The 15,266-nt window shown below is 41.4% G+C and overlaps 1 long non-coding RNA gene across 1 annotated transcript; it reads left to right on the top strand.

The window, feature by feature from the left end:
• The first annotated feature begins 242 nt into the window (after nt 1-242).
• Nucleotides 243-869, top strand: LOC149447818 (uncharacterized). Its single transcript, XR_016305813.1, has 2 exons — nt 243-469; nt 577-869. It is a non-coding gene; the product is annotated as an uncharacterized LOC149447818 (long non-coding RNA).
• The last annotated feature ends 14,397 nt before the right edge of the window (nt 870-15,266 follow it).

The raw sequence follows: 15,266 nt of genomic DNA, 5'->3' as shown, positions 1-15,266 counted from the left end.
GAGGATAATGTATATACATATATACGCTATCCTACTTAGGCATTGTATGCTGTGACAAAGCCATATCCTATTTAAACCGCTTCATCTTTCTCAGATTGAGTAATTTTTGGAAACCCTTTATTGGATATATAGACTCAGGTACTCACGGCCTGCTACATACATAATATATGTGTTTGGAATTCACGCATTGTGACTACCTGGCTTCCCACCCCCATATGCACCTTTGAACAAGCATCAAGGACCTGATCCTATTTCAAGTCGACGGGAGTCTTCTTGATCTTTATTGATGGTAATATACCTATATTTTGTCTCTGTTTTCAGGGTTTTACTTGATGCCTGTGATCTATACAATAATCTTTATATATATCCCCAGAATCATTTGGTACTGTGGACTTTGTTTCACTTGGGGTGGTTACCCAGGAAGTCCCCACATTTGAGAAGCGGGTATGACAGCCTTACAACTGAGAAGGTAATGAAAGTGTCCACTGACTACTGTATAGGGAGGTTTGGTGTGGCTTATGCGCGATTCAGCTCCCATATCTTCATATATATCTATTTTTTATTTTTATGTTCCAGTTTCTACACACCAGGAGGCTACTCTACACATCCTGGCTCATATTGAGAACATATCTGCAGAATATATGGTTCATTCTAATACAAGTTGGAGATTTATGGAAACCTAGGATCAAACCACACCATTACCCTATATTGCCTTATATGGTACTCTACTTGCCAAAATGACCCTGAAATGAAGACGCTAAGTGCTTTTAAAAATGATTTTATCTGTTTGACATGTTCACCGTGCTCATGTTTAACCTCCTTATGATCTATGTGATCAAATAAAATATTGTTTGTAATTTTTGAACCCATATTACTCCGTGTGGATCATTCAGTAACCTCCTTTTTCTAGGTAGGGGTGCTCTGGTCACACTACCATATTGTTTATTATATAAAAATATCCAAAATTTTGAACATCTCACAGAGCACTGTTCATTCCATCATTTGAAAATGGAAAGAGTTTTGCACAATTGCAAACCTACAAAGACATGGCTGTCAACCTAAACTGACAGGCCACACAAGGTGAGCATTAATCAGAGAAGCAGCCACAAGCCCATGGTAACTCCAGAGGAGCTGCAGAGATCCACAGCTCAGGTGGGAGAATCTATCCACAGGACAACTTTTAGTCGTGCACTCCACAAATCTGGCCTTTATGGAAGAGTAGTAAGAAGAAAGCCATTGTTGAAAGAAAGCCATAAGAAGTCCTGTTTACAGTTTGAGAGAAGCCATGTGGGGGACACAGCAAACATGTGGAAGAAGGTGCACTGGTCAGATGGGACCACAATTGAACTTTTAGGCCTGAAAGCAAAAACGCTATGTGTGGTGGAAAACTAACACTGCACATCACCCTGAATACACCATGCCCACCTTGAAACATGGTGGTGGCAGCATCATGTTGTAGGGATGCTTTTCTTCAGCAGGGACAGGGAAGCTGGTCAGAGTTGATGGTAAGATGGATGGAGCCAAATACAAGGCAATCTTAGAAGAATCTTAGAAAACCTGTTAGAATCTGCAAAAGACTCTAAACACACAGCCAGAGCTGCAATTAAATGGTTTAGATCAAAGCATATTCATGTGTTAGAATGGCCAAATCAAAGTCCAGACCTAAATCCAATTGAGAATCTGTGGCAAGACTTGACAATTGCTGTTCAGATGCTCTCAATCCAATCTGACAGCTTGAGCTTGAGTTAATTTGCAAAGAAGAATGGGCAAAAATTTCACTCTCTAGATGTGCAAAGCTGGTAGAGACATCCCCAAAAAAACTTGCAGCTGTAAAAGCAGTGAAAGGTGGTTCTACAAAGTATTGACTCGGGGGGCTGAATACAAATACACGCCACACTTTTCAGATATTTATTTGTAAAACATTTTGAAAGCCATTTATCATTTTCCTTCCACTTCACAATTATGTGCCACTTTTATGTTGGTGTATCACATAAAATCCTAATAAAATACATTTACGTTTTTGGTTGTAACATGACAAAATGTGGAAAAATTCCAAAAAAAGGAGTATGAATACTTTTTCAAGGCACTGTACCTATAGGAAAAAATATCCTGTTCTCTTTATATTGCTTCCTTTGTGTAAAATCCCTGGGGCAATCCCTCTGCTTCCTTATTAAAAACTGACCACAATAGGCAAGGTGAGGGTCTACAAATACCATACACATTAAGACTGAAGGCCGAATAAGAGAAATCACTTGATTCGTCCATCCACACTAAACAGGTTGGATGGACAAATCTTCAGTGATGGCTATTGTATTGTGACAGCCACCATCCCCATCTGTCAGAATATCTGACTAGAACTTGCATTTGATTGATTGGATGCAAGCACTGTGCAGCCAATAGTGTTCCACCAAGCTGCTTCTACAAAAATCATTTGAAAAATCAACTTTTGACAAGTTGGAAGGTGCTGAAAGAGCTACTCGCATAACAGATTTTGATTGATTTAGCAGGAATCAGGCAAAATTCTATCTTCATATGGCCAGATTTATTGACAAATTAATTGACACATACCAGTACTGCCAAACCTGGTCTGATCATCTAAGCAGCGATTCATGTACTGTTGACTCAGTACCTGTGCAGGAAATCTTTTCCAAGCATCAACTGCTTTTTCAGCAACATTATACTTCCTAATGTTATTTTTGAACTTTTCCCCTGCTAATCAGGTGACTATAAGCCTCCCTTGTTTTTTAAGGCCCACTCACTTCAATTTCAAAAACATTACTAATTTTGCATATTGCCATGGTGAAAAGTGCATTTAACCTCACATGGGTTATTTTCTCCTATGACATCTATTCTAACAGGCTGGAGATCCCCTTTAAGATGCATGGCTAATGATGTAATGATTCTTTTCAATATCAAGCTGAGACAAGAGGAAATGGTTTTGCTAATCAGAGCACTGCAAGGCCTGGTATCTGTGCACCAGCCATTGGCAGGAATGCCTGCTATTCACCTCCAAGAACCTTTGCTCACTGTGTGCTACCCTTTCAGCTTACAACACCAACAATGGAAACAGAGTCCTGTCTATCACAGCCGGCTATCAACAACACCTCTCTATGTCTGGAACTGCAGACAATAAGGGGAAACCAAAATGAATTCAAACACCAAAAATTTAGGAAGAAAAACAGCTGCATAAAAATGTATCTCAGCTGCTTGGCACAGCAATTATACATCCGAGTATTGCTTATTTAATTCAAAGAGTACAGTATATATTACCAGTCTTTATCTTTAAAATGCTAATTTCTAGGTTTCAGGCAATTCTATTGTGGGGTAAGAACACAAAGGATACAGTGCACATACAAATCAACATTCAAGATAATTAAATTCCCTTATTGAATTTGTTTATATATAGTTTTAGAAGGTAACCAGAAGTCAGGAAATAAACAGGGGCCACAAGTACTGGCCTTTTTTTTTTTTTTGTAACATTCCAAATAATAGCAAGATTGGTGAATACATTACTTTATTTAATTAGTGATCTTCTGTATAACTAAAGGTGGCCAAAATTTGCCCTGCCATCAACAAATGGCTCAACAAACTTCGATTGATAAATAAAAAAAAGGCAAGTCGAGATGCAAATACTGTTTTTTTTATTCTGATCATAGTATTGGGTCACAGGAGCAGCAGGATACAATAGCCAGTATTTCACATGTAGGCAGGTGCAGTCTGTATACCCCGCTGTAGGTGGTACTAGACTTGGATGGCAATACAGAAGGGGGGGGTGAGTTATGAGGAACCCAGTTCCTTGATGACTCCATGGGTGATCATTAAAGCAGTCATCCTAGTAGACGCTGGTACCCCGTGTGACCCCTACGGCCATCTGAGGTGAGGGCTGTGTGTATTTGTGAAAGACCCAACTGTGAGAGGGGCTTTTGGAGGGCTTGCCTACTGACCTTGGGCCCTGGCATCTGGGGGGGCTCTATTCTTTGGGAAATGTGTGCCTAGGGGGGGCTTTTACTTCAGATTCAAGTTCATGTGTCTCCAAAACACACAGACTTTGAGAACTGGAGGACAAAGATACAGATTTGGGATCTCTGTACCCAAACCAGCATTGACTGCTTCAACCCCCACCCTAGACTGAGAGACTCTAAGCAGATGTTAATATAATAAGCTCAAAACAACCTGATGCTGATGTCTCTTGCAGTAATCTGTTTTTTAAGGTGTGATGTGTCTACTGTTGTGTATTTGTCCCATTTTTAATTGAGTTACCTGAGTCACATATTGTTTGGTCCTCCTGCAGGTTCCTACATGATGGGATTTGTCTGGTGTCAACTTGACCTTGTTACCTAATCAGTATGTGGTGTTTATCACAATGTGTAATATTTCTTTTTATTGTTCATGTGGGGACTGTCCCTCTTTCTGAAGTGTATAAAAACCTCTATTTCTGTTCAATAAACAGTTCCAGATTTGCACCTAAGTTAGTGTGGCCTAGTCTTCGGTGGAATGCCCAGCTATAATACCTTGGTCCTGTATCCCAGCGACGAGGGAGCAGTTCTCTGATGGAATCACTCACTCAGGGTGACAGGCAGTCCTTCACAGTATTTAAAACATGGGCTCCCTGATTTGGCACACATTCTGCAAGTGGTTAGTGTAGGGACAGGTTCACTGTCTGTCCGGGGCAAAATAAAGTGATAGAGAAAGGTTCCGCAGTGGGGACAGTGTAGGGTCTATGCTACTCTTCACTTTAGTTCCCGATCCTCGCTGCAAAAGCTGACATCACTTCAAGCTAAAGTACAGCTGCAGTAGGTTTTGTAAGTGGCTCTGGGCGGTTAGCAACTCTCCCAGGTCCAGTTGTACCTTGTTGGAACCTTACACAATTCATGTTACTCGGCCTTTGTGTGATTTCTGATGCCACTCACACCCTTCCTGTCTTAGTGTGTTCTCCACTTTTTATGGAGAAGCAACAGAGTCACTCTTCGATAGCAGTATTATTGGGGGAGTGTAGTGATAGATTGACCAGTAGACTGAAGTTGCTGTAAACCCTTACTTATACAGTGAAGTGACTAGCCCCAGATGATGAAAAGAGATTAACAATCTCTTACATAAATTGTACCTGTATATCTGTAGAAATTTGTCCTGTTTAACAGCCTTTTTCAACCAGGGTGCCTTCAGGCTTCTGCAGGGGTGCCTTGGCAAAATGCCTAAAAATTGCCCTCCAACTGTATAAAAGCCAGTGGGTAGATCAAGCATGCCTTTTAGTTAAACAAAACCACAGATTTTCATTGTGCACCATTACAACCTTTGTTGCCTCCGATGTCCCAACAACCAATTACTTCATCTGTTGATAAGGAAGACTTCAGGTGCCTGCACAGAATCCTTATTTGTTCCTCCTGCCTCTCTCCATCAGCACTGGGGTCACATTAACTGAGTGAGGGAGAAGAGAAACATTGGAATACTAGTCAGTACCAGTGTACAAAGGTGTATTTGCTTTGGAAGATCAAACTTCTAACGTTGGATGTTCTACATGTGTGGATTTTGCTGCATTATGTAAAACTATTAGTTTTTTACATTTAAGAATGGGGTGCCTCGAGATTGTGCTGAATTTTAAAGGGTGCCTTGACTGGAAGAAAGTTGAGAAACAATGCTGTACAGTCTTCTACAACACACATATTAACCACTTGCCGTCCACTAGCAGTGCATTTACTGCTGGTCACAGAGCTCTGAAGGAACAGTATGGGTATGCCGTTTCTTCAAAGCGCATACGCCGGTGACATCATCAGCTGCAGGGACACTGAATATCTCTTAAATGGTGCATGCTTGGGAGATATTCCTTTTACCTACAGTTAAGCTTTATTATAAGCTTACCTGTAGGTACAAGTGTCCAGTGGGAATTTACTTCCACTTTAAAGTAGCACAGTGCTGAATAGCAAAAAATGACCTGGTAATGAAGGGGGTAAAACCTTCCAGAGGTCAAATGGTTAATACAGAATCTTGCAGCCTATCTCTGCAACAGAAATCAGGAGCATGGATCTGAATTCACATGCTGCACAGCTAAGGGAGAAGAACTCTGAGCCTGGTTGGTAAGCTAGATAAGAGGGGACTTTTGATGCAAAGAATGGGGGGGGTACTATGTTAAAGGAGGGGACTCCTGATGTGAAAAGGGAGACTCCTAATGTGAAGATGGGACTTTTCATGTGAACAGGGGACTCTGATGTGAACGGAGGAATTGCTGATATGAAGTGGAGAATCCTAAATTGAAGGGGGGTCATCGTTAGAAAGCAGGGGCTAGTGTCTGGAGGGATAACAGCAGTGCCAATGCTCCAATTATGGTGTATCACACTGTTCACTTTTTTATTGTTTATTTATTGTATTTCTTTCTCAGACCGTAACATTTCATTAAGTTCTATTGGCTGCAGTGTGATGGGAGGCAGTAGATTGCCTTGCACTGTGCTGCACTGAAAAAGAAGTAGTGCATGCAGTATTTTTTGCCAAGAACTAAAGAAAAAGAAATGAATGTCTTGTGCTCATTACACAGGGAAAATAAAAATTGCTGATAAATTGAAATACATTGAAATAAAATAACCAGAGCAGAAAAACTATTCCTGAGAGTTGCTGTGTAGCAGCTGGCTGGAAACAAAGTATCTGTTCATATATACATAACAAACATATAATACAAATAAAGAAACCAAAATACAATTGATAGCTATACAAATGACAGCTTGCTTGTCAAGCTTGTAAAAGGATTAATCTGGAGGCTGTGAGCAACTTCTAATTAGCGTTAAGCTGACTACTGGCTGAGCTAGGCTGCCTCCTCTGTCAGGCTGGGAGCCCCAAAGCTGTAAACAGAAAAGAGACACACTTTTATCTACTTTTGTTTGTGAATGTAACTTTTTCCTTTTTTGATCTCTACAATAAATTTGCTTTCTACACTAAGGTCGACTTGGAGCCCCTCTCTGTTAACCCCTGGTTCACTTAAATGAGGCTGTTTGGGCGCAGGCATGAGAGCCCATTCATTTGAATGGACTCCTGTGCCCCGGGACATGCAGCGAAGTCATTGCACTTCTTTGGAAACTGCAGCCCACACAAGAACCTCGGTTCCCAGTGCGGTTACGATTTCCAGTGCGGGCGGCGTGCCATTAGAATTAATGGCACCCACCCGCGGGTCTGCATTCTTCTGTGTGGGTGGTGCGGCTGCATGGATTTTTTTGCAGATCCATAGTGGCATGTATGTGAACTTAGCCTTAATCAGTGTGCAGTCTGGACATCTGTGAAGATAGATGACCAGAGCACAGCTCCCTCCATGGCTGCTATTCCAGAACAGCCGGACACTACAGACAGGGACACAACAGACACCACTGGATCATGTGCTCACACTGCCAGGACATGTGTAGTCCCAAGGGCTATCAGGAAATGTATTTCTGAGGCTAAGACCCACCTCCCTCCTTAGTATGTTTTTGCAGCACACACCACCGCAGCATGGTGGTGTGAATCGGCCACATAGCAGACTAGCATTTTACCCTGTCTTTTGGTGGGACTGCACTGGAATAGCCACCCAACAAAGTCCTACCACACCTGGTGTGAATCTTCCCTTATGAGTTGCTTTTTTATTATTTTACAAAAAAGTCCTAATAGCAATTTTATGATTTAAAGAGTTGTGCAGTGATTTTTATCAAGCGAGTGACAGCTGGGTGTAGGAACCCCTAAGCTCTCACGTCATGAACCTGAGAGGGGTGCAGTTTGGTTTCTTTACCCTAGGCTCTGAATGACCTTGTCTTGGCCTTGATATCATGTATCACAGTTATACTTTAAAGAAATATCTGTACCAATTATTGGGAACTTCTTTCATGGTATCAAAATATTATGCAGTGTTGTTCAGAGAACTGTTCACACTGTCCATATTCCTCAAATGAGTTCAGAACCTGATCCCTCCAAATTCATTAGGGCCAACTTGAGTGGAGGCCAACTGCCCGACCAGGGATGAAACTCACACAAACAAAAGAACAACATAACTGGGTGGAGCCTACGTGCTGACGTCACGCCGCCGGGTCCATGCTTCGGAACGGTGGCCATCTTGGTATGTGGCATATGTAATGTTTCATTGTCTTCCACTTGGAATGCTTTTATGCATAATTTTAAATAAATACTACACTATGTACACCATTTTCCGGGCTCTGTGTGGTGAGCATTTCCTTATAGGATGTAACTGGACCGATAGATGTCGGAGAGTGGACAGCACAGATCTCTTATTTGCTACCTAACAAGTAGCTCTGGTGAGTGCATAGTGGTAGTGGATTGCACACTGGACTTCAGAGCACTGTGCGGAACCGAACACGATTTGTCGTGATTACCAGTTTTGGGTCTGCACTAGAATCAGATTGCATGGGTAATCACACCTATGCGTTCCAATTCTGCACATCGCTCCGCATTTTGTGGACTACTTTCGGGGTGTTGTTAACTTAACATACACACACACCCACAGCGGTTTGCATGAAGGGGGTGTGATTCTGATGTGGTGAGGAATTCGCACAGAAAACTCTGCAAATTCTGCACCTCATCAGTGTTAACCATGGCTTAAAGAGTATGTAAACTCAACATTTCATATTCCTGACATGTGTCTGCTGTACCATGTACTTGTATGAAAAAGTAGCATGTTCTCATTGTATTGCTTCCTTGGTGTGAAAACCCTGGTGTTCCTGCCAGTCTCTCTGTTTTCCTATTAAAACTGACCACACTAAACAGGAGAACACACCGTGGACAGTTTTCTAGCTGTGCTGGGAACTCAGCCTGCTCTCCTTCAATGATCAGATTTCTTCTCATACGCCCCCCTCCCTCCACAGCCTTTGGCTGGGAAGTTCAGTGTGTTGCTGTTTCTTCTTCCCCAGCCAGCTTTCTGTTCTCAGCTGCATAAAAAGGGGATATGATCACTTATAAAACAGGAGGAAAAAAAATTTTTTTAATGTTTTTTTAAAAGTATACACAAATGTTTTGCCTTTCGTTTCTCTTTTAAACTGAATTAGTTGTTTTACAAGATGAGGGTTTACATATACTTTAACCCCTTCACCTTGTCCTCCTTCTGTGTATGATCTGTACATTTAGGCCTCATTCACATGGGCATACCTATCCGTCTACCCATGTGAAGGACCATCTTTGCCCTCACGGTATGCAGAGGTGTTTCACGTATCTGCATGCCCCTGAATACAGACAGTGCATGGCTGTCAAACTGGGACCAGGACCAGGAGCTGTGTCTGTGCAGTCATTGCATCCCAATAAACATGAATGGGACTGCCTGCACGTTGATGCACAGAACATGCATCCCATTCAGGCAAAGCTCTTTGCATGGTTGTAAGGATAGGTACACCGATGTGAATGAGGCATTAATGTATCTAGGGCAACATTACCAAGCGTGTGAGAGTGTTTGTACTATCCTGGCATTTCTATTTTGAGACCTCGGTCACACCGGGTGCGTCTTGGCATTCGATTTGTATGCCATACGACTTGCAAATCGCATGGCAAGTCGCACCCTATTGTGTGCAATTACAGCGGTCATGTCAGTGCGGTTCTGAGCTGCAGTGAATTCTAATGTAGTGCATGCACTACTTTTGGTGCAATTTGCATAGACATCTGTGTTAGATGTCTTGCAAACCGCACCTCATATCAGCATGTCTTCCGACTTTGAAATTGTGCGATTTACAGTGAAGTCGCAAGATTTCAAAGTCGGGATTGTTGTGACCAGGATGTAACAGAAATTACGGAAATAATGTAAATAATTTTTTTTATTTTTTTGCCTATATATTGTAAAAATTAAAAAACATTGATCATTAGATACCATCAAAAAGAAAGCTCTACCTTCTTAAAAAAATAGATAAATTCATGTGGGTACAGTGTTGCATAATGAAGTAATTGACAGTCAAACTATCACTATGGAGGAATATTACAGGCTGGTATTCAAGTGGTAAAAGGGGCTTTGGATGGTACTAAAAATTGAGAGGGGTTCTAATCCTTTCTTATTCTATCCAAAACTAAAAAAAAAAACTATATGAAGTTGTGGCTGGACATACACTTTAAAATAAAACCTGAGATGAAATGAAGACTGGCAAATATGTTACAAGCAGTCCAGTAACATATGAAAAATATTAAAAAAAAGAAAAGTGAAGTTAGGACTGAAGCAGTAAAAAATATTTTTCTCAAAGATGGGGCTGCTTACACTCGCTAACTTGCTTACATTTCAGCTCCAAAACTTCTCAGGGTTGTGGATTTCAGTAATGTTTGTGATGCAGGAGGTGAAGGAGCTGAGATTCCTAACAAAAGACTGTGGAATGTTTGTAGAGACGAATGAAACATGATGTAGCAAACAGAATCACTAGCGCAAGGCCAGTTTAGGCCTGGATTTACAAGATTCCTGCCTCTAAGTGCTGGAGATTCCTGAAATTCTCAGAAAGATGATATCATTAACCAGTCTTTGTTCATGCCCCAGCCACTGCAGTCAGCACAAATACATCTGTCTTTGTTATATAAAAAGCACCTATCAAGGCACTGCCTAATGATACTTCACCTACAGCTAGAAAAGCAGCTGTGCATGCCAAATATTTAGCTAAAATGAAGTCTCAAACATATTAGGAAATGTTAGTGTTGTAGAACAGACAGAACAATGCACAAACAGATCTTACTTTTTTTAATTTTATGCTTGTACTGTAGCCGAGTGCCCCTTTTGCGCACATGCTTAGATGCAGACATAGGCCACGTTAACTGTATTTCTCACAACTTCCCAGATTCCTGGACATGCCTAGGAAAGATACCCTGATGAGGAAGACATAGCTGGTAAGTGATCTGCAGCCAAGTGAGAAGTCCTCCACTGTCAGAACCATTGTGCAGGCAGCCGGGCTAGACTCTAGTGCAGGGGACTAGTGCAGCCGAGCTAGAGTCTCCTGCAGGGGTCTAGTGCAGCCGGGCTAGAGTCTAGAGCAGGGGTGTCAAACTGGTAGCCCTCCAGCTGTTGCAAAACTACAAGTCCCTTCATGCCTCTGCCTCTGGGAGTCATGCTCGTAACTGTCAATCTTGCAATGCCTCATGGGACTTGTAGTTTGGCAACAGCTGGAGGGTCTCCAGTTTGATAGCCGTGGCATAGTAGTATGCACCTTCTCCAGCTACTGTAGAGGACCACCACCCCAACTACTACCAGAGTGCTACAGTTCCAGTTGGGTGGGCCTACTGTTTCCTCAGGCCTAGAATCCTTACAGATGTTCATCTGTGTTAATAGAGCTACATTGAACTTCACTGAGAGGGATGCTGTTTATGAGGATAATTGCAAGTAGTTGTTTGTGTTCTTAGCTGTTTTCACTGTAAAAGTGGTTGCAAAGGTAGAAGGTTTTACATTAAAGCACTTTCTGCTTTAAGGTAAAAAACCTTCAGTGTGCAGTTCCCCATTTCAGTGCTCATTTCAGTGCTGTGCCTGAGAGCAGTGGCTCTCTTGGGTCTCTCTCTCTCTCTTCGTCACTGGCCATAAAGGCAGCAGCTGGAACCATTGGCATCTGCTGTTGTCAATTACAGCCTGTGAGCATAGAGCGGAGGGTGGGGCCAAACCACACACTGTGCATCAATGGACACACATAGCAAGCAGCTTGCCATTGGGCACTCAGCAAAGAGAGGAGCCAGGAGGGGACCCCAGAAGAGAAGGATTTGGGCTGCTCAGGATAAAACCATTTCACTGAGCAGGTAAGTATTACATCTTTTGTATTTTAAAAAAATGTTTACAATCACTTGATGTAAAGATTCTAAGCTAGACTCTCTGTTGTGATAGAGTCTAAGGCCACTTGCACACCTGAAAAAGCTCATTTTTTGGGCATGTGGCATTTTTTTTACTGATCTAAAATGCAGCCCATTGTTTACAATGTACCTGTACACACAGGCGAGTAAACAAGTGCTGAGTTTTGATCAGTAAAAAAAAATAAATGCAATAATATAAGTTCACAGTCAGTATTTGGTGCTGATATGCAGCCACAAGTACACACAAATATGCTCAAAAATACAGAAACAATTGAGTACTGTCCGTGATACTTTTTTTATTTGCACTAACATACAATTTTGAGGACAAGCTTTCAGGGTATGTCCCCCTTCTTCAAGGTCCAAGCAGTACTATTACAATGTTTTAGCAGAATGTTAGAAGTTGGAGATGAGAGGAAAAAAAAAAAAAAGCAGAAAGAGACACAAGCCTAGGGTTAAACTAGAGATAAGATACAGCAAAGAAAAGCAAAGACTGGGGGGGGGGGGCTAAAATATACACAAATATAAGCACCATCACCTAACATAAATGCCAGAAAGTACGCCCAAAAATGCTGATTCTCAAACATCAGTACCATGTGCAAGAGGCCTTATAGAGACTATACTTTACACATACATGGACTCCTCCCAACAATGTATCAGGGGGTCATGTGGCTGCAGTTTTCATAATCTGTTTTAGTATGCATGCTGTTTGCAACATTGAACCTGTTTTGTATTATTGATTCTAATTTGCACCTGTTTACTAAACTGCAGGTTACAGTTACACCCTGTCTAATCATTTGGCCGATTACCTATTCTGTTAACTACTAGTGATCACTAATAAATCACTAATAAATAGTGGGAACCATGACTGTAGCAGAAAGCTTTGGATATAGCTATCAGTTCTGCTTTGTGAACTGTGCAATGTAAATACTTATTTGCCTGTTCCACATCCAGACTTAGGAATTCTTGGTCTAATGTGTAGCAAAGTAAAATAGTAAAAAAAGCAGTGGCCCCACTGTACAGACTGGAATAGTTCTGCCTGTTACTTGCCCCCTTCTATATGCTAGTCTTTACAGTTAAGCTGCTCATTCACCAGTAGAATTTTGTGTAAAAATGTTTATTTTTGGAATATTCATTAGATTTTCTGATGTTAGAGAGGTAAAACAATGACTGTTTTAACTGTAAAGACAAGCAAATTCAAAAGAGCAAGAAGGCATAAAATTCTAACAGTGAAAGAGTTTTTTGTTTGGGAAAAATTGTAGATATTGTCATGTGCATGTGCTAGGCACGAAACATACCTGTTTGATACTTCTGGGATTCCATGTAAATAGCAGTACTGGATGAAATGTTAAGGACTTTTGAATGAAAATAGTCAACTCAATTATGGCAAGATCAAATGCTCTGATAAACAAATTTTCAGAATTTCCCTATATTTGTTAAATAGCTTTATATAAAATGTGCCAAGCTGAGAGGTTTTATGTGAAATCCTCCAAAGTACAGCTGTACAGGGCACTTACAGAACCATTGCAGTAAGTGGTGGTGTTTCCCCATGATCATGTGATCTGTGATGTCACTGATCAGACAGCACCTCTCCGCTCAGCGCTCTCTCCTTTGTCACGAGATGTGGGTTGTAATTATTTTCTTCTACATTATCAGCTGCAGAAAAATGGCACTACTGAGATAAAAGAAAGACAGTAGAGTATAAATCATCACCTTCCCAAAATGTATCCACAGAGTACTGTAGGCATGGGCAAGCACTGTATACGTAAAGTAGAATGATAGGCAAAACTTTTTTTTTTCATTTTTTGATAGAGTAAGGCCCCTTTCACAGGAGCGTCCAAGCAGATCTGTCTGCTCAGCAGGGGATCTGCCTGCTGACCCCGCTGAGAAAGCAGATGACAGGTCCATGTCCATTCTGCTTGTGTAGAGCAGATATGGACACAGCCCGCTGGTCACTATGGGGCGGTCAGATGTAAATGGACAGTCTGACTGTTTACATCCAACTGTCATCCGATCCAATCTGCTAAACATATGATGAACGTATCCCCCATCTGTCTGTTTTTAGATGCAGGTGGGTTTAAAAGGACACATGTTCGTTTACACCCGTCTCCCCATGGAGAACAATGGGTGGTCCGATCGGGTCCTCCTGAAAAGCACGATAGTGGCATTAGACTACAGGAACTGTTCTCCAAGTAGCTGAAAGCTGAATTCCAATTGGTTTCTAAAATACTACAAACCCCCTGCCCTCAGTACTTTGTTATTCACTAAGTCTAAGCTTGTCTGTCTTAGCCTCTGGATGTAATTACAGGGCAGCCTAAATGACATTCACACATCCACCATGACTAAAATGCATTTCAAACATGATGCTTCATAGTGGATTTCTCGCCAAGGGAAAAATAATTTGTCACTTTCACATTTAAAAACTAGCAAGTTCTCCTCTGACCTTTGTTGGCACTAAATGTCAGGACAGAAAAACTGTCTTGTCTTATCTTTGAAGTTGGCAGATTGATACCCTGGGGAGATTTGTAAATTCAGTAGCCAAATGTTATCTCAGTCTTGCTGCTAACATGCTGCGACAAATATATTACTTCAAATGGTTTGATTCTTCCTGTTTTCTCAGTGAACAGAAAGAAACTGCTAAACCTAATATTCTCTAATTGTGGCTTTAATCATAATTACTAAACAAGAAAGGCAAATGAATGCAGATTATGCAATCGATTAGAAATGCTGATTGCAGCTGGAAACACTGCAGTGTAAGTTAAGGAGCATTTGCAGGAACAAATGTGGTTAAAGATTATAAATTGCTAGATGACCAAAAGACTGACATTTATTCGGTAATACAGGGAGTAATGTGCAGAGAAGAATAATCCATTACAACCTTTTAGCAATTCTTGTTCTTGTTCTGACTTTTCTTAGCTGACAGAATATAAAATTGGATGTTTTTGGAGATAAACAAGTTTGTCTTCTTAAGGCTGAGTTCGCACTGATGCGGTGCAGAATTTGTAACGTTTTCTGTGTGAATTCCGCACCGCATCAGAATCGCACCCCGTTAATGCAAACCGATGCAGGTGTGTATGTTAAGTTAACAACACCCCAAAATCAGTCTGCAAAACGCGGTGCGATGTGCAGAATCAGATCTCTTAGGTGTGAATAGCCATGTGATCCGATTCTAGTGCGGACCCAAAAAAGGGTCCTGCACCTTTTTGGTGCGGTAATGTATGGCTCCAATCACACCGCACTCAAATTGCATGTGATTTGCACAGAAAAGCGGTGCAGTTCCTGTGCGAATCACATGCGATGTACCGCACTGCATTAGTGTGAACCTAGCCTTAACTGAGATTTGAGTCGGATTAGGCACATTCTTTTTCTGTAAAAAAAATTGATAAAGGCACCCTTTGGTTCTCATTCTGGTGTGCCCTCAGCTTTCCAGCCTTAGATTAGCAATGAATCAGCCAAAATTCAAGCCAAGGATGATCCTGTCTCCATCACCCAGCTCAGAAAAAGTCAATTTAGAA

The sequence above is a fragment of the Staurois parvus genome, unplaced genomic scaffold (assembly GCF_062004578.1).
Source record: "Staurois parvus isolate SC_StPar_1 unplaced genomic scaffold, SC_StPar_1.0 ptg000668l, whole genome shotgun sequence".
Taxonomy (NCBI): domain Eukaryota; kingdom Metazoa; phylum Chordata; class Amphibia; order Anura; family Ranidae; genus Staurois; species Staurois parvus.
The sequence above is the reverse complement of the archived record's forward strand: the minus strand, read 5'-3'. Positions and strand labels throughout refer to the sequence as shown.